The 26,667-nt window shown below is 43.3% G+C and overlaps 1 protein-coding gene across 1 annotated transcript in view; it reads left to right on the top strand.

The window, feature by feature from the left end:
• CCN4 (cellular communication network factor 4) overlaps window positions 1-26,667 on the top strand; it is a 35,186-nt gene that overhangs the window by 446 nt on the left and 8,073 nt on the right. The window lies entirely within an intron of this gene.

Genomic DNA, 26,667 nt, shown 5'->3' on the forward strand with positions numbered 1-26,667 from the left:
GTCTCAGAGTTGAGCTCTTCTCAGCATCCAGGTGGATCAGCACAGAAAACTGTCGGGTTTTTTCTGTGTATTGCCACTATTTATGCCATGGAGCAGAAGAAGGATGAGGAGATTCCCCTCAGCAGCGCGGCCGAGGCTGTCAGGACCGGTGTGGAGGGGACTGGGCAGGTTCCCCACGGGTGCCCAGGAGCGCCGGGACCGAGGCAGCCCCGGTGCCGGTACCGGGGCGGGGTGAAGCCGTGATGGGGCCGGGATGGGGATGGGGATCGGGACCGGGATCGGGTCCCGGAGGTGCCGCGGCCGCTCCCGCAGGTGGAGCCGCTCCCGCCGCTGCCCCGGGAGCAGGGTTTGATCCTCGATCCCTTCCCGATCTCTTGGAGCCGCTTTCCTCCCCCTCCCCTTTGGGAAAGCCGGTCCAGGGAAGCGCTCGTTTCCCAAAGGTGCCGGAGTTTTGCTGTGCCTTTCCCGGGTGGAATTCCCGGGCGGGAGCCGGGGCTGGGAGCGGCTGAGGCAGCCGAGGGTCCGGCGGGACCCGGTGAGCGATCCCGGTCCCCATCCCCAGCGCTGCACTCGGGGCTCGGGGAGCCTCAGGGACCCCGGGAATGAGTTCCACTCTATCCTCCCGTCCCCGGGATGTCAGAGACCCCTTTGGGCTCCCCAGCTCGGGGTGGGGTTCCCGGATTCAGACATGTGTCCGAGCATCCCTGTGCCCGGAGCGGGGTGACACCGCCTGCTCTGCATCCCCTCTGCTTCAGGGGCTGGTGGTTTGTGAGATGCAGCGAGACTCTAAACCAGGGGAGCAGCACACCTGGGTGACGGCAGATGGCACAGAGATAAGGCCTGCGTGGATGCTGATAACAGGGCGGCTTCTGTAAAATAAAACACACCGCAAAGCCGACGGCAAACAAACGGCACCTCCTGTGCTCCCGCGGGAAGCTGGTTCTTACCGCAGCTTATTTTTGTTCAGCAGGGAAAAAATCAAAGGAGGGAGGTGCCCCCTGCCCCCCAAACACTGTCACTAGAAGAGATCTGTGCAAACGTTGTAAATTGTGCAGGGGTTGTCCTGGGTTCCCTTGGTATCGAAGATTTTTGTGAAAAACCTGCTGTGGAATGAAAATCTCTGTGAATGTGTCAATACATGCAGGCACATGCTTTTGCTGAGGGGGTAGGCAAGTGAGTGCAATCCAGATGCTCCTGGCAGCATGTTTGGTCTAAAGAGTATCTAAAAAGAGTTCAAAACAGCCTAAAAAATAGCCTAAAAAGTCTCCTGGGTCTCAACAGTTCCAGCTCAGGCTCTCCATTGAGCAGAGCAGGTGAAGCTGCTCCTTGGGGCATTTGGGGACGCTGTCACCTCCTGAACACACCCTTGGGTTGGAACTTGGAAAGCTGTGCTCGGAAACCACTGAGTGGGGATAATTTCTCCCCAATAATGAAATGGCTTTCTCTGGAACCTGTCCATGCCTGAGCTGGGATGTGATGGGGGTTGGTAGGCTGAGCAAAGCAGGTTTCTGTTTGTCATATACAGGGGAGTGGGGAAAAGGATGAAAAAAGTAAACAGCATGAATCAGTGAGAGCGGGTGGGCAGAGCACCTGGGAGGGAGTATTGGCCTACGGAGTATTGACAGGACTTTGGGGAGCAGAGAATTCTTAAGGGTGCTGCATGAAGAAACAAGGAATATTGCAATTATTTTGGGATATTGTGAATATTTAGCTGGCCTGGCCACCCTGCTAATGAGATATTTTAGATAAGTCATGAGACTCATAACAGATGAGTCCTGGTAAAGCTCCAACACTGCCCCAACTCATCATCCGTAGCTTTTTGTCTTTGCTGGCATCATCACAACAGTAATAAAGATCTTTCTGACTCTGTAGAGACATCCATGGAGTGGCAGCACCAGGCAGGTCACTGTGCACATTGTGCAAAGCCCTGGGGTCTCCCTGGAGGCTTGTCACTCTTCACATATGGGAAGAACTGTGGGCAGAAAAAGATGTTCCACTGGGAAAGGATTGACCCTCTGGATTAGATATAATATTGTTCCAGGGAGAAAGGCAGAGGAGGTAATATAGGAAGGTCAGGCAGGTCTCAAAGGCATTTCAGAAGGCAGCTCTCAGGTTCTGCATCTCCTGGTACTGTTTGAAGCAGTTATTCAGTTCTTAAGGAATTTTATCAACAGGGGTTTTTATTAGGGCAAAACTACACAGGTGATGGGCTTGTGAAGAAAAAAATAACTGAACATTGCTGGAATTTTAGGCATCAGTTTTGAAAGATTTCTTGAAATATCTTGTTGTTTTAAGGGTTTTTTTTGTGGGTTTTTTTGGAGTTTTGGGGTTTTTTGTGTTTGTTTGTTTTTTTTTTTTTTTCTTTTTTTAAAATATAGATATAGGGACAGAGACCATGGGAGCCTAAGTCCCTTCAACCAGGCTGAGATTCCTCAGCGCCTGACTCATTTTTGCAGCAAGGACTTTAAAACTGGATGTGTTGGCTCCTTTCAGGGTTGCACATTGAGGAGTCAGAGCCAGCATCTTCAGTCTCCAGTCCTGATGAGTCAGAAGTGTGAGACCACTTCTTCAGAAAGGGCAAAATGTCCTAAACCAGGGAGGTGATTAAATAAACTATTCTGCACTTTGTAGAAAAGTAGCAAAGGAGCTTAGGTAAGAAGAACAGCATTGGAGGTTTCTAAAACACTTGAAGTGGAAGAATGGGTGTTGTGTGGATCTGATAATCTAAAATAAAAAATAATAGGGTGAATGCAAACCTGCAGACTTCTCAAATAGAGAAAGAAAGCAAAGAATCAAGTTGTTCTTCATCACATCTACTAGGAGGCAGGTATTGATTTATCTGATGTGATGGCAGTCATGGTCCACAAACACAATGCTTTTGGCTTTGATGGGTGGGAAGGAGGAGAGAGATGCTCAAAAAATGGTTTTATTTGGCACCATCTCATTTGTGGCCACCTATTTCACTACATAGGAACTGATAATGACCCAGGCTCAGGGCTGCCTCAGGCTGTGTGTTAAGAACCACAATGTGTTATTTTTCCTTCTTTTATGAGATTTATCTTACAGATATAGAGCCAAGAATTTAATCTTTAAGATATTTGGATTTGGCAACATGAAAAAAATTTAAAATTTATTTGGGCTCTTCCAGGAAAAACCATATTTCCACCAAACATAAACATAAACCAAAAAAGCAAAACAAAAACACAAATAAAAGACAAAGTGACACCTTTATTCTTCCCTGCAAAAGTCCCATGGCTCTCCAGGGAGGGTGAGCTGAGCTTTACCTGTTAAGTGCTTCTTGACAGAATGCTCCTGGTTTGCACCATGGCTAATGATGCACAGATAATCTCAGGCAGCAGAGGTTCAAATTTGCTGTGCCTTGTCCCTCTAACCTTCCCACTATTCCCTCTTGCTCAACAACATCTGGTTACCAGAGGTAGACTGGATACACTTCTCTGAAGGGCTCTTATCCTACACTTCCATAAATTGTGGTCAGCAATTAAATCTCTTTGGTTATAGCAGCTGAAGATTCAGCTCTGGAAATTTAACTTCTTGAGGCTTGGAGCTGGCAGACACACCTCCCATGGGCATGGCTGCATTGTGCACTGGGCCCTCCCAAAGCTGAGCTTTCTTTTGGCAGACCCCCTCACACATCCATTGCAGAGTGAAATCATTGCTAAGGCAACGTCCTGAAGGTAGCACTGAATGTTCTTCACGTGGGTCAGAGACCCACACCCAGGTCTGGTTTTGATGAAGATGCTTCCTAAGTACACACAGACACACACACACAGAATTTCTGCCAAGGGAAGTAGGGCCTGATGCATTTTATTTCAGAATTTCTCCTGGAAGTGTCTGAATTTGCATTGGTAGTGTGAAACAATATCTTTTCCAGCATTGACCACTACAGGGCTGTGGGCAGGGATTGGTTTCCTCACCCTCCTCACAGCTGTGCCTGTTTGTGTCTCCTGGGACAGGTCCTGTCCCCATTCCACACTGCAGCACTCCTGCCCTCAGGAGAGGCTTCTCCAGGAGGAGGCATTAGTTAAAAGTGAGAGGTATGGATTTTAGCAAAAAAGTGAGGTTTATTTGATGATTCTGTGTGTCTGTCCTTTCAAGGACTCGTGCATGTTTACTCTCTCCTGCCTTCCCCAAGTGCTATGGTCAAAAATTTCAGAAGTCCTCAATACCCATATGGGACATTTGTTCTTCAGAAGCTCTGGACTCCCATGTTAGCATGTGAAGAGTTGCTCTAGCATTTTGCCAGGCTCAGCTTGCTAAGAACTGCTCCTTTTGGATGTCCCTGTGTCCCAGAGGGGTCTGGAGCATTCCTGTCTGGACAGCCCTGGCTCTCATGCATGAGTGGAATTGAAGCTGTTCACAAACCCAAGAAATGTATGTGAACTTTGGCAGCTGTGGCTTGGCAAAGCTGGACACCCACAGCTTCAGCTGAAGATACATTTGAATATTGAACCTGACAGTGTCTCATGGTGTGGGCCAGGAAGCAGAGTGAGATTTTACTCAGTCTTTCAGATTTGTCAGTAGGAGGTTTGGGTAGCTATCCTGGATTAATTTATTCCTCCTGTTTTCCCCTTTGCTTTCATATTATATAGTTCAAGCATCCTCATTCTTATGGCACATATCTTAAAAACACAATTTTGCCTTTCTTTGAGTAGAAACATTGACTGGTAGTTGATAGACCCAAAGAAATGCTACCCATTTCTTTCCTTTCTGTTTCTGATGTCCACCGAGTTGGACTGGACTTCCAGCAGCCAATTTCATGTTTTGTGCCACCCAGGGTTTGCTGCTCCCTGAGGTCAGTTCACTTCAGCTCCCCATTGCTGCAGGACACCACAGATCTGATTTTCACAGATGTGTTGCAGGGTCAAGGGACTCTGAATGCTGCTTTAGGAGCTCTGTGCAGGTGTTCTCCAGTGCTGCTCTGAGTTTCCTAGCTGTGGGTGAGGGTCACAGGTTCTTCTACAGCCTGGTGGTCTCCCAGCTTTGGGATGTACCTCTGCTGGTGCCCTGTTCTTTCTTCATCCATACTGAAACCTTAAGTGTGTTTTGGCATCCTGGATGAAGCTTCTGGAGTCCTTTTAATCCCCTGTATTTTCTTGTAGATTACTGCTGGGTTTTGTAATCCTTGCATCTGGGCAAGGTGTGGGAAAGCAAAAGGAAAAAGGGCATTTTTACCTCTGTGGGTGCCAGGCACTGACTCTGTCCCACAAGAAAATATTCTTGTGGTTGGGGAAGGAAAGGAGAGCCTTCAGGCTGAAATAGCTGTGGAAGAAGATAGCACTTGAGCTGAACTTTGTGGCACAGCTCAAATAATGAATTTCTAATACTTGGGTTGGTAATGCATTCCAGGACTCTGTGGTCATCTCAGTTCCTCTTCTGTTTCTGAATAGCTCCCACGTTGTTCTTCTGTTTTATTAGTCTGGGTCTGTCATTCCACTTAACCTACAAAGCAAATGAGAGATGAGCAAGTTGGAAGGCCAAGTTCCATGAAATCCAGGATGGTGAGCCATGAGCCCAAAAGGAAACCTGAGAGGGATTTGCAGAAATAATTGTGGGCTCATCCACAGAGGGTTATGAGTCACCTGGACCCTGATGGTGCTGGACACCTGCACAGTTAAACCTTTGCAATTCCAGCACTGCAAAAGGACCTTATCCTATGAGCTTGCACTGCAAATTCACAGGATTTTCTTGGAAAAAATATCTCATGCTGTGTGGTAGGAAGGTGCAGCAAGATCTCTTGATCCAGCATGAAACAAACTGCTACTCATCTCAAAGTAAACTTGCCCTTTCCCTTCCAAACACATTGAAATAATCTCCAGTGAAAGGCTTGGAAGAGGATATGATGGATTGGTTTTATTATTACATCTCTAACATGCAACTGTGTGGCTTGACTCAGTTAGTATTTACATTAGATTCAGAAATATGTAAATATCATGTGCAGTCATAGAATTATAGAATGGTTTGGGTTGGACAGGATTTTTAAAGGTCAAGCTGTCCAACCCTGCTGCAATGAGCAGGGGCATCTTCAACTCAACCAGGCTGTTAGAGCCCTCCAGCCTGACCATCAGTGTTTTCAGGGATGGAGCAGCCACCACCTTTCTGGGCAACCAGTGCCAGTGTTCAACCACCCTTCCAAAAATCTTCCCTATGTCTAATCCAAGATCCAAGTTGTCCTTCCTTCAATTTAAAGACATTACCCCTTGCACCCTTGCAGTGTATAAGGAAAAGAACACAGTCAAGTCAGGAGCAGTAACCAGTTTTGTAATTCTGTACAATGTCTGACAGAAAATTAGCTGTATGCCACCAGGAGCAGTGCAGCCCACACAGGCTTCACAGCTCTGACCAAAATTGCTCTGAATGACCCACTGACTATCATTATTAAAAATAATGATAATATTTTCATAATAATGATTTTATTTTCATTAGAAGGTAGCAATAATGTGTAGCTGCATGAACTGCTGCACTGTCCCTTTTCTAGGATTTGTAAATGCAACCCACATTTGAATTTCTGAGTGGCTTAAAGGTTTTGATTCTTTCCATGCTCCACCAGTTTTCCACACTATGATCAGGGTTTTGTTTCTGTTGCTTTCTTACTGAAGCTTTATGAGTTACAAGTGATGGCAGGATGGGTAGGGGGTTGGTTTTTTTTCTCTTACTGAAGTTTCCTCTTCTCCACACACATATCCTTGTCCTGTGAAAAGAAGAATATAGAGTAAGAAATGGAGCATGGCTTTGCTGGAACACAGTTTGATGCCTTTTGGGAGCAACACTAATCATCCCAAGCAATGACTCTGGTGGATTTGTTTTATCCATGTAGAGACCAGTCTTCTTGCACTGGGTGAACAATGGCTCTGCAGAGAGACCGAGAACTTCCCCAGAAAGGGCCATGATTATCCCATAGCATCTCCTGGCTGTGCTCTACACCCCTGTGCCACCATCACTGCCGTGCCTGCTGTGTCCTTGGCATTCTCATAGCTGTGGGCACATGAGGCCACTCTGCAGCTGAGGTTTTGGACTTGCAAATCCTCCTTTCTGGTTTTGTCAAGTCCACCAGTAAATTCCTGGCTGTATGTGATGACCAAGCAGGCTACAGCTCACATTTATGGTCACCAACTTGTATCAGCTGTGACAAAGGGAACTCTGTATCTGGGCTGATAAGGAGGCAGAGACATTGAAATCCACACGAGGAGAATTAAATTCTCCTCTGAATGGCTGGCACATGTTCCTGGCTGCCCCCAGGCTACCAATTCCTGGGCTTGAGACTAACAGCTGGGTCACTTTAGCTGTTTAGCAAGGAAGGACCAAACCACAAAAACTGCAGCCAGTGCTAAGGATCTGCAAATGGATTACAAGACAAAACTCTTCAGTTACATTTTAATGCGGGGGAAAAGAAAGGCTGGAAAACAAGAATAAGGAAAATAGCCAGGTTTCATTAACTAGTTTGGCATTCAGCAGGTGATTTATTGATAAGTACTGCTGGCAATATTTCCTGCAAGATCTTGGACTTACGGGACTGGATCATACCCACAGCATCTGTGTGTGGGCTGATAAACACTGAAGTAAGAGAATGAGGGCACATTCATTTGGCTCCTTTCTGTGAGTTTTATTTCCACATTTGACCCTAGCAGTTAAATATAAAATGACATTCCTGCTATTTAACACTGCAGTTCATTTATGGAGACTGTTCACTATTAATTTTCACTGTTCTAGTGGTGTCCCAAGGGCACATTTTTAAAATGACATTTATTCTATGAGGCACAGCAGTCCTTGAGCCTGACGAAGGGGTCATAGGTAGTGGAATTTGGGAGGTTGCTTGAGTTATATTTGCAGATTTTTCATCAAAACCTGTGCTGTTGTTGCTCAGTGCACTGGGGTTCCCCACAGGGGTGGTGTGATCCTGCTTATGAGGGCTGGTGAACTCCTTGCCCACCAAAGCTGCCTGGGTGTGGGTGAGCTCCTGGGTTTGTGGTGGAACAATTCATTACATACCTAGTTTCAGGCTCAAATAAGATGTTTCTGCTTTTTGAAGATGATTTGTTTAATTTTGTGTGGTTTACATGTATGTATGTGTGTGTGTATACATAGTGTATATATATAGCACACATATGCATACTCCACTCTCTTTGTATTTTTTTGGTTTGTGTCAGTTTTTCCATACATATCATACAGAGAGTCTGCTTGCACTTGAGGAGATGTTTGTGCTGTATTATTCACTGTTTCTATACTATAGAAACTATATTAAAATGCTTGCCAGAGTATCATCTGGGAGTCTGGAGTATTTGATCAGAGGAGTAAATGGATACTGCAGCAGCAAAGTTGAGATTCCTTTAAAACCTCTGCATCCTCGATAACTGTAACATTTTATAGGGCAATTATTAAATAATTGAATTTGTTTCATTCCCATGTAACTATATGACTGTAAAGGGCTTGATCAGTGTTTCATTGTTCACCCTCTAACATACAAGGGAAATCTCCTTACAAAAACTGCCTCTGCAGTGGGAGCTGACAGGATATAAATGTATACAGGATACAAATATATGGCTTCACACCTCCCTGCCCCTCCCCATTGCCTCCTCCAGTGTGGTTTTTCTGGCACAAAAGGTGTCCGTGGAGCAGCCATAGCCCAGGGGATGCTCTGCTGGGAGCACCATTTGTGCACCAACACTGCCCTCGCGTGTCGGGGCTGGGGCAGACCAAAATGTTGGTAACCGCATCGTCAGCAATTCATCTTCATCCTCCCAGAGACAGCTCGCACAGCTGCTGTTCGCCCCCATGGCTGCAAGCAGCAGTGTTAACTCTTTAGGGGCTGAGGTGTTGCCACTTTCCAGGCTGGTGTGGTTTGGGATGGGGAAGTGACAGCAATACCCTGGCCTGAGCAAAGTTCTGTTTGGTTTGGCTTTGTTCTGTGTTGAGACATTCACAGTGTCAGCAAGTCTCTGGATCACAAACAGGAATTTTGTCACCTGCTTGGTTTAGTCTCAGCAGTATCAGAGCTGCCTGCAAGCAAGAGGGAATTGTGTGAAAGACCCATTTCATCACTCTGCACAGACCCATCCAGCTATAAACTGCTGATCACTGCTGATATGTGAGATTTGAAGGTGCTGGAGAGGTGAAAGAGTTCTGCCCTTTTGCAGGCATCAGGTGCATGTAAGGATTGAAAGCCAAACACTAAGAATCTGGCTTTGCTGAGCTGACAGCACCTGAGAGGCAGCTCAGGGGAATTATTTCTTTTTTGCATCCAGTCAGAACTCAGTAGTTTATCAGCTGTGGGTAGGAGGAGGGATGATGGTATGGTTGCAGTGTAGGAACAAGAAATCTAACTGCTATTTCTGGCTCTGCCACAGATATCCTGTCTGCCTGTGGGACAGTCACTTCACCTCTGGGGCCCCAGATGAAAACAGAGTCATATAATAATATCACCCTCATGAACCTTGCTTCTTTCCACCATGAGTGATCCCTCCTAGAAACAGAATGTGACACCCTCTTCTTGCTTGTGCATGTGATGTATGTGCATCCCAAGCTGGAGAGATGATACCTTTAAGTACATCAGAGTTCATATTTAATTCCTGCATCAGTTTTTTAGGTTGACTCTCTGGCATATTTTTTACCAAAGCTCTGAATTTCAGTTCTGTTTCCACTGACATTGGGATCCAAGAGATTAATTCTCCAGCTCATTTCATCCTTTTTATATATTTATGATTTCACTCCTTTTCTTTTTTCTTTTAGTGAATTTGTGCCTGGAACTGTTCCCTTTTCCTTACTTGTAGTTTCCACTGTATTTAATTCAAAAGCTATGGTTTTGCCCCCAAAGTCATGTAAAAGTCAAGGCCTCTTTCTATTTTCTTTCTTCCAAATTTGCAATCTGTCAGCTTTTGTTAGGGGTGGCAGGGAAGGTGCAGCTGCTTTTTGGAGCTTTCTGTTGTGTATTAAAAGAGGATCTGAGCTTCAGGCATATCTGGTTTAAGGCTGGAGTGCAAAGCCCAGGCAGGCTCAAGAGCTGGCTCTGATTTCTTCTAAGCCCCCTTACTCCCACTGCACAAATTTTCTCTTTTTGCTGTTTCTGGGCCAGATCTTCAGGAACAGCCTGTTCTCCCTGTCCAGGGACTCATCACCGCCACTGCCTTCTCTTTTGTGGCACATGGGACAGGATGCTGCCCATAGCCATCACTCTGCTGACTGCTCCTCCCGAGCAGCTCTCACTGAAAAGAAAGAAAAAAACCTTTAGGAAAATTGTTTGGATCAGCCCATGTCCCAGGCCTCACATGGGAGACTTATCCAGGTGATCTTCTCTCCAAATTCCCTTTGGCTCTGTCTCCCTGCTGGCTTCTCATCCTTTGTGCTGTGCTCAGCTGCTTCTCGGGCAGCCCAAACGTGGCTGAGAGAGCCCTGTGGTGTTCTCCTGTCAGCAGCAGGGACTCTTTGTCTCCCAGTGTGGGGCTGCCAAGGCAGGTGAGCCCCAGGTGGTGACCTCGGGGCCTGGGCACCCACAGCCCCAACTGTGGCATTCACATTCTCTGAAAAAATTCCTTCACCCAGGATTTTCCTCCTGGGAAGCTGAGGGGGGGGTCTCAGAGATAAGGAAAACAATAATTATCTCATTTGCTTCTCCTGTGTTGTGCTGGTCTGGAATGTGTTAGAAGATTGTTTACCCAAGGTGATTGCTTGATTGGATTCTGGTGTAAGTTGTTTTGACTCATTGGCCAATCAGTGCCACGCTGGGTCGGGACTCTGGAAAGAGTCACGAGTTTTCACTATTATCTTTTAGCATTCAGGAAACATCTTTTCTGTATTCTTTAGTATAGTATAGTATTCTTTAATATAATATAGTATAATAAAGTAATAAAGTAGCTTTCTGAGAACATGGAGTCAGATGCATCCTGCCTTTGTTGGGCCATTCCCTGCAAACTCAATACCCAATGGGCTCCCCTTGATGTGGGCTCCAGGGCAGGAGTAAACTCCTGATTCAGAGCTGTCACAATGCACTGGCCCTGGGACCTGACCACCTTTATAACCACCTTTATAACCACCTTTATAACCATCTTTATAACCATCTTTATCCAAGCCTTGCATGACAAACATTCTCAGCCAAGTGCTGCTGATTTTCAGAAAGGGAAAGAATTCTTTTCCCAGCCATGAGCTAGCAGCCAAGAGAAGGAACTTTCCCCTGCCAGGTCTGTTGAATTTTAAATGTGAGCTCTATGGAAATCCAGACCAAGAGGGACCAGATGTGGTGAAATTGCCCATGACAAAGTAAGGAAGCTTTACAAATCTGAGAGAACATCAAGGCGAAAATTTTGAATCTGAATTCAAGGTTTTCTTTAAAGAATGTTATCAAGTAGCCAAACTATTATAAAGTGATTTCCCTTAACCTGAGATGCAGAGACCATCTCGGAACATCTGTTATGGGAACTTCCTCATGAACCCCAGATCAGTGCTGAAGAAAAACTGCTTTGGAACAAAACCATTCTTTTCTTCCCTTCTCACGAACATTGAAAAAATCTTTCTCAGATATTTGAATAGCAGACATTCTGAATTATCTTAATGTTATGGACATACCTGCTGCCTCCTGACAGTTGCCCTGGATTTTCAGCCTCTGCCTCTGGAAACCCCTGGTTCTTCTGGGTATTTTTTAAATCTCATAATATTTTGTGATCATCTTATTTCCCTTTGCTGCTATTAAAGTGTAAAACAGTGTTTGGTTTTGGGGTTGTTTTTTTTTTGTTGTTGTTGTTTTTGGGGAGTTTTTTGTTTGGTTTTGGGTTTTTTTGGGTTAATCTATGTGGATTATTTGATGCTATTAAAAACTATGGCATGAAATGATACAGCACCATTTCCCCTGAGTTGAGTAATTACCTGAAATAAAACCCCCAAACAAAGAGGATATGGATCTAAATCCCTCTTAATTATTGAAAATAAGGTAAAAATGTGGCAGAGTGTCTGTGAAACCCAGGCATCCTCTCTCCACAGCCACTACCAAGCAGGCAGTATCTGTTTTCTCTTCTGACCTGGGGATTTAATGGTTGTGGGCTCTGTGAACATGGGGGCTGAGGCTCTGGTCCCTAAAGGTCAGCCTTAAACTCCCCCCAGCCACCCTGCAGTTTGTAACAGACTTGAAATCATTAGTTCTTGGCTTGCAAAATGAGTATATTTGGAAAAAATAAAATGTTGTTTCTTCTCAGTTTGCATCAATCTCTGTAACAGGCTGGCTTGCTTGTGTGCCTGTGGTTTGTTTTTTCTAATAAAAGAGACTGAGTAGGAAGGACACTCCAAGTGCCCTGTAGCAAAATTTGCAGGTTTTTTTCTCATCTTCTGGTAAAAATGCTAATGCACTTCCTACCATTTTTGTAGAGTTCTGATGAACTGTATCAGAAATGGGGGGTGGAGGAAGAAAAGTCCTTTTGTATTACAGTTAAAATGCTGAATTCCACTGTTTACTTGGAAAGCTGATGGGAGCTCTGGGTAGGGTCAGGAGCCTGATCCACACCAATATTCTAAAATCTCTTTATTTTTCTCTACTTTGTGTCTGAGTTTTATATTGAAACCAATGAGTGTTGGACACTCCTCTGGGGCTGGGAGCTTGGCTGAAGGAATTCAGAAATACAAAATTGAAATCATAACTTCTTAAGGGTATTCAACCATGGAGAGTAGGGGAGAGAGGAGAAAAGTGGCCTGGAGGCCAGGCAAGGTGTGGGGTGTATGCTGAGATGGAGAACCATGGAGGTCCGGTCCACACAGCTTTGGCTGCTTCTGGCTCAGCTCGACCCAAGGGCCTGTCAGTCATCCCCATGTCAGTAAATTCCCATCATCTGAGACTTCCTTGAGCCTTGAACAGGCTTTATGTCTTCATGGTGGGCTGGAGAGAGGATGCTACTGCTGATAACTGCTGTGCCAGCACACTGGATCTGCCCTCTCCCTCTCTGTCCTTTGCTGCTACAGAGTTTGCACGCTTGTGGTCTTTCTTTTTTTGTGTTAAATCTCCCCTGTTAATCTCCTTGGTAGGTTTGAGAAAGAAAAGGACAAGTTTAAAAATGCACTTCTGACTCCAGATTCCACTTCCTGTTGATACAGCTGTGTTTCCTACTGGATAGCTCTGTAAACACAGAGTTTAACTCTTCACATCTTGCAGTTGTGTTGCTTCAGCATCACCAGTTTCTCTCCTTAAAGGAAATTTCTAGCTTCTCTGTCCAGAGCATCCTTTTTTCCCTCCTTCTTCTTTTAGCACATCCTCACACGTTACACATCCTGCTGTAGCTTAACACTTCACTCAAAAGGAGCAGGATTTCCTCTTGCTGTTGGTGAAAACACTTCTGTCCTTCACAATCCCTGTTTTGTCATGTTGTTTTGGTGGAGGGGAAATAATTGAATCTTCTAAGTTTAATCTACAGGTATTGAAATAATTAAATTTCCTGGCAAGAGCACCAGCAGAAAACCAATGTACCAGAATTCCGTAAAGAGAATTTTTAGTGCATGAGATGAGAAAGTGTCTAATGGACCTCAGCTTGGGATAAATGACATTCCAGGGGTGAACAAAATCTTCACCTCTGTCTGTTTTCTTTTTGGGTCTGCACACTATTTAATTGATGGCATTTGTGATATCATACCCATTGGTGAGGACCTGGTTGCATCTGACTCTGCCATCCTGAGTGAAACCTCTCTGCTGCTGGAGCTACAGGCATATCCAGCCTGAGGAATGTCCTGCCTGCCAGATCATTGTTCCTCTAAAGTGAAGAAAATGCAGAAATCCTTTTTTTTCTAAAGTAGATTTCCTAGGTGCTCAACTGTGGTGTTCCACCATATTTCAACTCCTCCAGACACATCTGAAAGTCATATTCAGACAAAATCATATGCTAAAAGCTGAATAAGGATATTTCTGTGGGTGAGTGGGTAGAAATTTGTTCTTCCCAGGTGCAGCACCAGCAAAGTCCTGAGGTTACAGCCCTTTTAGCAGCTCTGGGTTTCCCACCTCTCCCTGTCCATGCTGATGTCTTCATAGGGAACTCATCCCTCACCTGCATTCATTCCCTTCTCCCTGGCAGCTGCATGTTCCTCCATGGTCTGGGCACCTCACAATCTTCAGAGTTTGTTCCTTGTAGCAACAGAATTGTTACCACTCCTGTTCTGCAGAGACAGAGAGGTTCAAACAGCAAAGTCATGCTCTACTCTTCCAAAGCAGAGTTTATGTTCTCCACTTTGGCGGCATTAAAATCAGGCATTTTATGTAGAATTGTCAAGATTCTTGTGAAGTCAATGCAATGATTCCCTCTGCATTTAACACAGGTTTGCACCAGGGTTTGGACCCAGCAGCTGTGAATGCAGCTCCTTGTCAGAGAAGCTGAGGAGAGTGGGTGGATTTTCACACATTTCAGCAGTGCCAAAGATCCCAGTGACCTACTGAGTGTCTCACAAGGGTGGTTACTGCTTACAACCAAACCTGGAATCTTCTACAGCACTGCACAGAGCTGTGACCGTGTTCACAGGGGTCTCAGGTTGAGGGAAGAGATGAGGATCTGACTCCATGTTTCAGAAGGCTTGATTTATTATTTTATGTTATATATTACATTAAAACTATACTAAAAGAATAGAAGAAAGGATTTAATCAGAAGGCTAGCTAAGAATAGAATAGGAAAGAATGATAACAAAAGCTTGTGTGTCGGACAGAGAGCTCAAGCCAGCTCACTGTGATTGGCCATTAATTAAAAACAACTAACATGGGCCAATCACAGATCCACCTGTTGCATTCCACAGCAGCAGATAATCATTGTTTACATTTTGTTCCTGAGGCCTCTCAGCTTCTCAGAAGGAAAAATCCTAAGGAAAGGATTTTCCATAAAAGATGTCTGCGACACAGAGCTGGTGACTTGCTCCAGCACATTTTTGGACCCAAAACACTCATACATTTGACTTCCAGGGGGATTTATTTGTGGACTAGATCAAATGAATTTGTCAGTGCAAATTATCTGACTTTTATTAGCATAAATATTCTTTTAAGGCATTGCTGTTTTAGTCATGCTGTTCTGCCTGTCATTTATCCTTTGCAGTGACTATGAGAAGTGAACAAGATGCATGCATGTGCAATTACCACGTGGCTTTGTGGTCTATATTAGAAAAGGAACTTCTCTTATATAGTCTTACTTGTAATTATGTCTTGCTGCATGGGCATCTCCAGGTCCCAGACAAAATTGATTTCCTCCATTTCTCCTCCTCTCTCCAGCTGAAAGATTTTGGGTTGTTCAGCCTGGAAAAGAGAAAGCTTCATGGTGGAGTCATTGTAGCCTTCCATTACTTATAAAAGCAGCTTATAAAAAGAGAGGCAGAGATTTTTACATGGGCAGATGTGACAGGACAAGGGGGATCAGGTTTAAATCAGAAGAGGAGACATTTACATTAAATATTAGGGAGAAATCCTTTACTGTGAGGGTGGTAAGGCACAGACACAGCTGCCCAGAGAAATTTTGGACACGTTGTCTCTGGAAGTGTTCAAGTCCAGGCTGGATGGGCTCTGAGCAATCTGCTCTACTGGATTCTTTCCTTCTCTGGGGGAAATCTGGTCAGATATCCTCTCGAATGTGTAAGAAATGTGTAGCTTCTACATTCACAGAGAAGAAAAATGTTTCTTTTATACCTTTAATGAGATAGATTGACACTGAAATGACTTCACGCCCCAAACCCTTTCCCTCCTGATGGGCTTGTCTTGAAAGCAGATTTTTTTTTCCTTTCTTAAAGAAAAATTAGAGGTTGGTTTGCTTGTGGTTGGGCTTGTAGCTTACATGAAGTTTATGACAGCACTAAGAAAATTAATAATATGTAAAAACAATTTGTGTTTTGACATGTCTTATTAGATGTTCTCTTGGAAATGCAGTGCTGATGTTGATTTCCAGCATGATCCCCAGACAGGTTAAAGTCTGTCATAAGAACTCATCTGTCCCAGATTGGTGCCAGCTTTAGGGGATAATTTTCACTCTAGATAGCATCCAGTCTGTGGGCTTCTGATGTCCTTTTGCACATCTCTAAATTCAGGTACTGTACAGCATTTCACACCTGACCACCACTGAGACTGAGCTGAGCAGCTGGGTGAGAATATCACTTGATCTGTTTTCCTAGATTTCAAAGACAGAGGATGCTTCTTTCCAACATTGTCTGTTTTGGTAGACCAAAAACTACCTGGGCAGGCTTGTCACTTGTAACAGATCACAAAAAACTGAGCACAGGGCTGTCCTGGATCTGGAACATCTGGTGATGAGTACTTTGGGTATCTGAAATTTACAGTCTCTTCCTTTCTGCTTGCAAAACCTGTATTCCAATCTACTTCAGTGTCTCAATTACCATCTGGAAAAATTAACAAATTACAGATTTTTTTAGTTTTCCTTTCCCTCCTCATGGCTTTAGGCCTAATGCTCTTTGATATCATCATTGGGAAGGGATGTTGTGTTCATGTTTTGGCACATAATGTCTCTGCTCCACATGTTGAGCTAGTAAATTTCTTCAGATAGGCTGGGCTTGTTCCAGGGATTTAGGCAGATAAGTTCAGCAAAGCTTGGGAAAAGCAGGCCTCCAGCTAATCACTGTGCTCCTGCTAAATGATCTCACCATAAAATTGGCAAGGTTGTTGGTGCTGATCTCAGTTTAGCTTCTAATATGAGCTTAGAGCAATTCATCATTTCTCTAGCTTATGGACCACCCCGTGTCTGGCTTGCTGCCTCCCTGCTGTGCCTGGGCTCAGACTCCCTTCCAACCATGATCTTCTGTGCATTTGATCTCATGAAGTGCTTGCAGCTACATTTATACTGAATTTACTGGTTTTATTTAAAAATCTGAAGTCTATTTTTGTATGTGTGTGTTGTTGTTGTTTGGTAGTTTTTTGCTTTTCAAGTCAGAAGAAAAATGCTCAGAAGGCTTGTGTCAGCATTCTGCTGCTTGCTTCTCTTTTTAGGTATCACTGCTGCAAAGGACTTCAGATTTCCTTTGGAGAACATTTTCTGCACATTCTAAAGCACAATTACAAAATACATAATTAAATCTGTTGGGGGGGATTTTAAGAGGCAGTTGTTTGACATTGGTACCCTGTGATATGGCTAAAAGGTTGATACCAGCTTTAGGAAGTAAACAGATTAGGAAGATAATGTCTCCCTAGGGAATTCTCTACTTCAGTTCCCCTAGGATGTGATTTAAAGCATCATCTGCTCTGTGCTGTGTGTTGTTTTACACTTTCCTTAAGATCCCTGAACTGAAGATTGTTTAGATGTGTGTCTGAGTGAATAATTTCACACTGTAGCATAGAGAAATGTCATGGGAATTCTGTCTGGGGTTTTGAAAGAGGCAGAAGGAATTTTACATGGTGTCCCACTCTTCTAAGAAAGGGAAGCACACAAGATTTGTAGGTGTTCATGTTGACAAACAATGACAAAAGTCCATGAAAACTGACAAAGTTTTATTGGTTTTCCACTTTGCATGGAAATTGGTGTAAGTCAGACCCTGTTCTCCTAGTGTAAGCACACAGCAGTGGGGTTTGGGTAAAGGAATAGGGTGATAGAGAAAAGAGAGAGATGGATTGGATTAAAGAAGGGGAGAGAGGGCAGGGAAGAGAGACATCACCAGTCCTGGTGATCCATCTGATAGGGTGTGCAGGTTCCTGAGGGTCACAAACACCAGGGCTTCATGGGGGCACTGTTTTATTGATAGATCTTCCCTGCCCTGGAAATAAGTTTCTAATTTTCTATGGAAATTATTTAGCATGCACAGACAGTCTGTTCTTTTTGACTTTTCTGGAAATGGGTTGGAGGATTTTGGGAATATTTAGTGGTCTTGAGCCTGTTCCTCATCCTCCTCTGGTGCTGTACTGAGTTGCGTTAATCTGCAGGAGCCAGAGCAAGGACATTTATCCCAGAAATGTACTGTCTCTACCTGCCCATGATCCCTTCTCCAGCCACGTCCTGTTCTTCCTCACAGTGTGTTATTACTAACACCTTTGGCTGGCTCCACAGCTGTTTGGCTGTTGGTGTTTGAGGCATCCACATCAGCCCCTCATCTTCTGTGATTCCATGACTTACATGACAGTGAGGGCAGAAAACCCAACCCTTGGAAGCAGCACAGGCCATGGTGCTGTTTCTGTGCTGCTGTCAGTGTGATCAGATGCCCCCAGAGGGTGATGGGGGGAAAAGCAGAAGGTTCCCCTTTTCCTCTTTGTGGAAAGGTTCAATTCCCCTTTTCCTCTTTGTGACAGCCTGAGCACTCCAGCTACCTCATGTTCATGGTTTGTGCCTCCCCCTGCCTCAACCATGTCAATGACTTTAACTCACAGAGAGGTTTTGTGGTTTGTCTTCTGTGTGAGTCTCTCTTTTCTCTGCACCCCCAGTGTGATGACAACAATCAGTCACTTCCCAGATGTCTCAGCACTGCCATGGTCCTGTTTTCAGGGATTTCCAGATGTCTGCTGCTTGTTCAGAGCATCAGTCAGACCTCTGGCTGTCTGGATGCATCTTCAAGTCATGTTTTCCCTTCTTTCATTTAAATGCTGTTCCATTTGATCTTTGGAATTTGATCTGTTTTTTACTCAGAGGAACTCATGGTGGGGGAGATCAGCTGAATTTTTCACAATACAGATGTGAAAGTATCACAGGCTGAGCTGAGCTGTGGTGGAGAGTCTTGTCCTTGCAAGCACAACACAGCAATCATATGGATGGGGTTTGTCATTTCTGGTTCTTGGAACTGCACCATTGCAATTCACTCTTTCCCCCTGCTTGGTGTAAGATAAAATCTGATGATACTCCTTTCCCACTCTGTGTTTCACAGCTTTCCTGATTTGGTTTTCTAGAAAGAGCCACAGGCTCTAGTTAAAGTCTCGAATATTGAATATTTGGATTCCATGATTCTGCTGCTTTCCTCACAGAAGCACGGCCAGAGCACACCCAGATCAGGCCACGATCCACTGTGCTGGGGATGCCTTGGCTTCAAATGTACAAATGCTGCTTTACTGATCCTTTTGCACACACGGAACCAGCTCACTTCAGATGCTACAAGAGCTTTGTGCCATGACTTTGCCTGACAAGGATAACACATGCCACTTCAAGCTGGATCATAATGTTCTGCATTCAGACTCAGGATTAGTTTCAGGTCCTCCTCAAGTATGCAGAAGTCTGGCATCTTCCATTGGCCCTAAGGATGGTGCTGACCTCTCTCTTCTCTCTGCATTCTCTGTCTAGCAGATCTCATAATATACCATATGCCACAGTTACCAAAATATGCCACACTTGGAACAAAATACCCTTTTGTGATGGGACTCTGTATCTGGAAATGCTGCTGCTTATTCAGACAAGTTTTAGGCTCCATCTCTTTGTTACTTAACCACAGGGATGTAGCAGTGCAAAGACTGCTCATCTTTCATTGAGAGCCTTGAGGTGGGTTTGATATAATGATGTAACACTGTATTAAATGGCAGCTATGTTTTTTTGGATGAAGCCAGGCACGCCATGTGTTCCAAAGGGGCCATTAAAGTAGCAGTAGCAGCAGCTTCTTTTTCCTTCCAGCTACAGAACCAGATTTATGGTATGTTTCCTGTCATCAAATAAAATAACAATCTGTCAAATAGCTTTTGTTTGGCTGGGCTTATGATAGAAGTTGGCATGGTCCTGAAAAATAGAATTCTTTCATCTGCATTATATGCACCATTTAACAAACAGATCAGTTTTTATTCCATTTATGAGCCAGAAGCAGACTTTGGATGGCACAATGCAGAACTGAACTGGGGAAGATGCCCTGTAGGTGGTTTGGGGGCATTTTCACATGTGGATTTGGCAAGGTGTGCCTGCACAGGCTGCCAGGAATGCTGGCTGTCCTTGCCCTCTGAGGGCGACACGTGAGGATGGAGAATCCAGAGCCTCCCTGGATGTCCTGGTGGTGCATTGCTCTGCTGGTAAAGAAGTTGTGTTCAGAACCTCCCCAAATATATTTTGTGGCTTCTGCCCATTGTTTCACCCTCTGCTACCACTGGGAAGAGTGGACTGAGAGCAGCCCAGCTCCCTCAGTGTCTGCTCCTTTTGGCCTCTGACCATCTTGGCTGCCATGCTCTAGACTGCAAATTCTCAGACAGACCATTTGAAGTGAGAGTTCAAGACTCTACTCCAGGAAATGAATTGTTCTATTGATATCTCACCAAAACCAGATTCTTTTCCATGTTGCATCTAAATTAACTTATTAACATAACAATTGCAAAATGACAGCACTTAATATGGATTTCAAGGAAGAAGAAACTTTTATAGTTGGAAAATAAAGTGACCAACTCAGAAATTCAGAGCTAGAGAGAAACAGTTGTGAAAACTTGATATGGAGGGAAAATTGCTATTTAAGAGAAATAGGGATTCTTGACTTAATTAGGGATTCATGACTTAATCAGTTAATTAACAACTCCAGGGAAGAGCAGATATTAGGTCAAGCAAATAGTTTCAGATTAGAGAATTTAAATAACACTGAAATTTAAAAATAAAAAGTTGTTTTAAGTCAAAATTCTCCGCATTGGAACAGAAACAGAAAATACAGGATACTTGAAACTGCAGATTTATTTTTTTGTTTTAAAAAATCCTGAAAACCAAGATAATATTGAAGAGCTTAATGAAATTTGGAATATTCTTGCTATGGGGAAAGACACCACAACCAAACAAACAAGTGGAGCTTTTAAATTTTTCTTTACTTTTTATGCACAGCATGGAAGAATGTCCCCAAGAGGGTAAGAAGATGAAAAGCATCTTCCTTTTGATTTCACAGCCATGAGTGAAAAGGAGATAAGCAAAAGCACAACAAGGCCACTTGTAAAGTAAAACCTCTGCCAAAGCACTCTGCTCCTGTCTGGCTGCTGGAACTGACACTGGTTTTCCTACCCAGCTTTTGGCTCCATACATATCTTGTGCTGTGCAGTTTTAGGATGGTTTCAGACTCTGTGATCTTGGATGGTGCACACACATTTTCCCTTTCCTAAAACTGAAGTCTGTCTGCTTGTACCTTCTGGAGACTTTTCTCATTTCTCCTCCAGATGTTCCCTGTTACTTTTCAAACTCCAGTTCAAGCTTCTTTCATGGGATGAGCTCATTGCAGCACAAGACATTAAAATGCTCTTAGAGCACATAAATTGTGTTCCACATCTCTATTTGTGGAGTCAGTGGTGGCAATGTCAATTTGTTAATGATGCCCAAACATTTTTAGGTCACCCTATTCTAAGTAAGTGCTTCTACAGGGGGCAACAGTTATGAAACATCAGGTTGCTTTCTAGCAGGGAAGGTTTTTTTCCCTCTGAATACTCCATAGAAATATATGAAGAAAAGGGGAGGTCACACTGAGTTTGCCAGTATAAGCAATCTTTTGGCAAAGAGATGAATGTATGTAATCTTTACTCTGTAATTGTCTAAACTGAGTTAGAAAAGGCTATTCCAAACATCTGCCTACATTCTTCCCACAGATACATTTCCCAAAATAAAGTTATGGGAAGCTGATTGCTCATCATTCATGGATCCACAGACTTATAATGGTTGGCTCACTGGGGATATTTTATTTTCTTAGGCTATTGGGTGTTTTCCTTAATGCAGAATGTTCTTTTCTGTTCAACCTACCATGCACAGCAAGAATAAATCCAGCTGGCACCTGACATCTTTAAAACTGTCTTATATTTTCTGGGTTCAGAGTCTGTTATTTCATAATATGTCCAGGAGATTTCAAGTCTGGGATCAATTTTAATGAGCTATCTAGACCCTCATGCATGGGGAAGCTGAGCCCTGCATAATCATATTTTACTCTGACCATTAAATTATGTGTCCTGCAGAATCAGATTTATATCTCTGTCCTGACGCTACTTGTGCCTAGCATTAGCTTGTGACAATTTATGAGCATTCATGGGGACTTAGGGATTTGTTGCAAGAGTTTAACAGCAAGGAAGTCCTGATGGTACTGTGATTACTGCTGATCTCCCTGTAAGAACTGACTCTCTGTTAACCCATCTGTTTTGGGTATAATAATAATGCAAATATTCAGAAATATTCAGCACAGAAGTTTCAGCTGAGCAAAATCAAGAACAAATGTCTACCCTGAGGGCCTGATTTAAGCCCACTGATGTAAGCCAGGTCCTGTTTTACATTGCCATCTCTCTGACAAGCATTATGAGTTTTTAACTTCTGTCAGTTCTGGAATGAAACTAAGCATCCTCTATGCTTGCCCAGAAATACAACTGAGGGATGGAAAGGTATGTGGCTTTATTTAATGGATTTTTTATATTTCATTTTGTCTTTTCATTTTTTACTTATTTATTGAGCTGCAGCTGCTGTGTTCCCCTGGGAATGTGCTACATCAGGTTAATGTAAGAAACTCTGGGAATGTGCATGAGTCTCCTGAGGTGTCTTTAAAATAATTTTGGATAATGGGAATACTTAGGGTGGTTCTTGGAACTGGAATTGACTCTACAGGCATTTCTGCTTGTGCTGTCTCAATAGTTCAGCCAGTAGGTGGAACCAGGGGAAAGCAGATGTGTGTTATGTACAAGGGCTCAGCCCTTTCCTAGGAGATGCATCCCAAAATGTCTGCATAAAACTGCATTTTTTACTTCAGTGTTCTTGTTTAGTACAGTCAAAGTCCAAACCTGGACTTACTTCTAAACAGTGACAGGATGACGTTGTCAGACCTTGTAGAACAGAGAATGTTTTAATAAAATTTCCTCACTAATCATTTTCACTTGTGAGTATGTCAGAGATAGAGAACAGGATAATCCAGATCACATCATATCCCTCCATCAACAACATCTGGCATTTGCTCAGAAGGGCAGTATCAGAAATGTAGGTTAAAACTATTTTAATGTGTTCTACTGTTAGAAATTAAATGTAGTGCACCCAACAATGTGTATCCTGCAAAAGACTGCTTGGGCAGTTCTGACTGAAATAAAAAGTTCTCCTTTGAGACTAAATTACCACCAAGGAGAAAACAGTGGAAGCTGATAAAGTACCAAGGTTTCTGCTGCTATGGAACCACTTCTCCAGCTCTCTTGGCAGCCAAAGGAATCCAATTTAGAAATCACCCTCCTGTCTGAACATTTCCCATCAACAAACTGGAAGGGAAGAATAGGGAAAGCTTCTCCCTGCCTTCACCCCGCTGAAAAGAAAAATACTTGAAAGAAAAAGGTTTTAAGAGTGAGATCTTCCAGCACTAAAACAGTAAAATCAATGCACATGAATTTATTTTGAAACATCTGTAAAAGCTGGAAGCAAGGGGGTATATTGTGATGCTTTGCTGCTTTAAAGCAAAGGTAGAGGTTTCTCATGTACTATGTAAAGTTCTGCGATAAGACTGCCTAGCTTGTAGTTTGGGCTACATACACTGGTTTCAGCACCATAATGTGGTTCTTCCAGTTTTCAAAATTAAAACATACTTACAATTGCAGGATTTTTCAAAAGATTGAAAATATGTGCTGCCAGTAGGAAGAATGTGCTGCTAAAATGCTGCTATCCATTTTATGTCTTAAAAATTGGTAGTAAAACTCCTGGCTAATAAAAATACTGAGTTTGTGGCTATGGCAGACAGTGGGTAGTTTTCTTATTTTCTCCTCTTTTCTTGAATGTGAAGACAGAAATTAGCTGGGAATTGTTGCTAGCCATCTGCTCTGCAGATGCAAAAAGAAAGTAATTTTGGATCTTGCCAAGCATAAATCAGGAGTGACTTTAATAGAGAATTATCAGGCATAGCAGGATGAGAAAGGCTTCATCTTGTTTTAATGAGTTGGGCTTGTGTCTCCAGAAGCAGAAAAATTAGAACTCATGAATAATTTTGGTGGAATATTTTCTCCTTGGCACCCAAGATAACAAATCTGCAGACTCCAAGATTAAAGAATAATTAAATGAAACAGGTTAATTACCAGTACTTCAGAAAATTAATTTCCTAACAGGCTAATTCTTTTATCTTTCTGATATTTTGAAATAAGCTTGTCAAATCCCCACTCGCGTGACTTTTACTGCTCATTTTCTCTTTGCTCTTATCACTTTCTTAAACTGAAATCTTATTTCAGATTTCTTAAAAAATCATTGTCCTTCTCTGCATTATACTGACCCTAAATACATGATTCCTGAAACCTTAAATAACATGGGTGGATTTTTGGGGAATTTTTTTGGTGTTTTTTCTAATGAAAAGACAGCCATTGGGAAAGGCTGTTACAGTGTGATTTCCTGTTGATAGCACTTGTGGAAAGCATTAGTCATGATGATTTAACCAATATACTCATTAAAATGGAAGGGTCTATTTTCTAAAATGTTCTGGGACATTGAAGTAGTCGGGCTGAATGACTTTTCCAAAGAGACTCAGGTACTCCTAAGTGATGACAGCTGACCATGGAAAAGGGAAACCCAATAATTTTATTAATCTACAGAATGGTTTTTCCCTCAATGAAGGCCTGAGGGAGAGGAGAGGAGAGGAGAGGAGAGGAGAGGAGAGGAGAGGAGAGGAGAGGAGAGGAGAGGAGAGGAGAGGAGAGGAGAGGAGAGGAGAGGAGAGGAGAGGAGAGGAGAGGAGAGGAGAGGAGAGGAGAGGAGAGGAGAGGAGAGGAGAGGAGAGGAGAGGAGAGGCTGCAAGGCTGTACAGGTTGTGCCCTTTTAAAGGCTCCAGTAGAAAACAGTTTCCAAAGGCTGGGTTTTGTTTAGGTGGAGATGGAGCCTAGGACACGATGCCAACCCCAACACTCCATGCCTTCCCTGTTTGTAAAACCCAGAGTGATGGGTTTGATGCCTGTCCACACTGATTATCTGAAGATGCTCATGTGCACTATCCTTCCAAGGGACTCAGCCACACCTCTGGACAATTCAGCCAGCACATCCACAACAAAACCCTAGCCCCTGATTTTTTATCATGCTCACTTCATGACTCACTTTCTCTTTAATTATCCAACCCAAACTTCTGTCATTCGTGTCAATAAATCCCTCCTTCTAGCAAACCACCCATTGCTCCAAACTCTACCCCCTGAACCTGACCATGAACTTAAGCTTCTTCAACCAATTTCCAAGCCCGTCCTTCCTAGGAATCCCACTAATCCTCATCTCAATAACATTCCCAGCTCTCTTACTACCCTCCCTAGACAATCGATGAATTACTAACAGACTCTCAACCCTCCAACTATGATTTATCAACCTTGTCACAAAGCAAATAATAATACCCCTAGACAAAAAAGGACACATATGAGCCCTAATTTTAATATCCCTCATAATCTTCCTCCTACTCATTAATCTTCTAGGCCTACTACCTTACACATTTACCCTAACTATCTATAAACTTAGCCCTAGCTCACTGTAAGGACACTGGAAGGGCTTCCCTGGCTGGCTCAGGTGTCAGACCTAGAGGAAGGGCTGTTGAATAATTTACTCTAATAATAATTTACTCTAAACTCCTGTTTCTCACAAGCCACTGAACGTCTCCCAGCTGTTCTGTGCTTTACAAGAGCTCAGCCTCAGCCCTTCACATATTAACTAAACCCACAGGAGCACGAGGGCTCCTCTTTGCTACGTGTGCTGGCTCACAGACACGTTCACATCTGCACAGGGAGAAGCTGATTGCTCATGTTGACAATAGAAACAAGGGATGGTGAAGGGATTTACTTACAGGGCTGGGCTGTGGCAATGAGCTCTTTAAATAGCTTTGTGTGACTTTTGTCTGTATATCTGGACCTGATTATTAAGCACTTTTTTAAATGATCAGCAACAAAGTAAATAGGTTTATGGCACTTGAGGCCTCTCTTCTCAAGTGGCAGATTATTGCACCTACTCAAATGATTGTGAGTGCAATGAAAAATTCTAGGATTGAAAGGCCAGAGCTTTTCATCAATCTGAATGTTCCTCTTTTAACAATCCTGACAGCATCAAGGAGCCTTAAAGTGGGAGTAAATTATATTGGTATGTTTTAGTTTAAACAAGAGTTTAAAGGTGTTTTTAAGCCTACTTTAGGGCCAACTGTTTGTAAAGGGGACCTTAATGGAATTGGGAATTCTGCCCAGAGCAAACACATTGTCTATTTGGCAGTGATTAGCAATGTGTTCCCAATTTAGTGTTCTAAATATAGGATAACCAGTTTCCAAGATATTTAAATACACCTTCAGATACAGCAGCAGCAGGCTTAGAAATGTACTTTAATAAAATCTGAGCCTGCTAACAAAGAAACTGTAAAAGAAAGTAAAGGGACTTCGTAGAGATATCCTGATGGATAGCTCACCAGCTGTGGTGTCCTTTCCCACAAACTCTTGGATGAGACATTTTCTTCATGGAGAGATTTTGGAAAACCTTTTGTTTGAGACATCTCAAACTACAAAGAGGAAAAACACTGGGGATATAAAGTACAGTACAGGGAAGGCAGTAATGGAGGGAATTGCCTTAACAATTTCTAGAGTCTGACTTTCCTTCTTTGAAGTTTTTAGGGTTGCACACTTATTTTTCGCAGCACTAGAAAGGGCTTCTAGACTGCACATGCCCAAGCAGTGCCATGTTCCTTCTGCTGTCGACCTCATGTGAATAACTCCATTTGTTTCTGTGCCCTGCTTGATCCCCATGCAAAGCCCAGGTTTTCTTTGCAGTGATTCTCTTAGAAAAACGAAATCTTTGCTTTGTCACTTGCCTGATTTTCACCTTTCCTGCACCACAAGCAGGG

The sequence above is a fragment of the Melospiza georgiana genome, chromosome 1, assembly GCF_028018845.1.
Source record: "Melospiza georgiana isolate bMelGeo1 chromosome 1, bMelGeo1.pri, whole genome shotgun sequence".
Taxonomy (NCBI): Eukaryota; Metazoa; Chordata; class Aves; order Passeriformes; family Passerellidae; genus Melospiza; species Melospiza georgiana.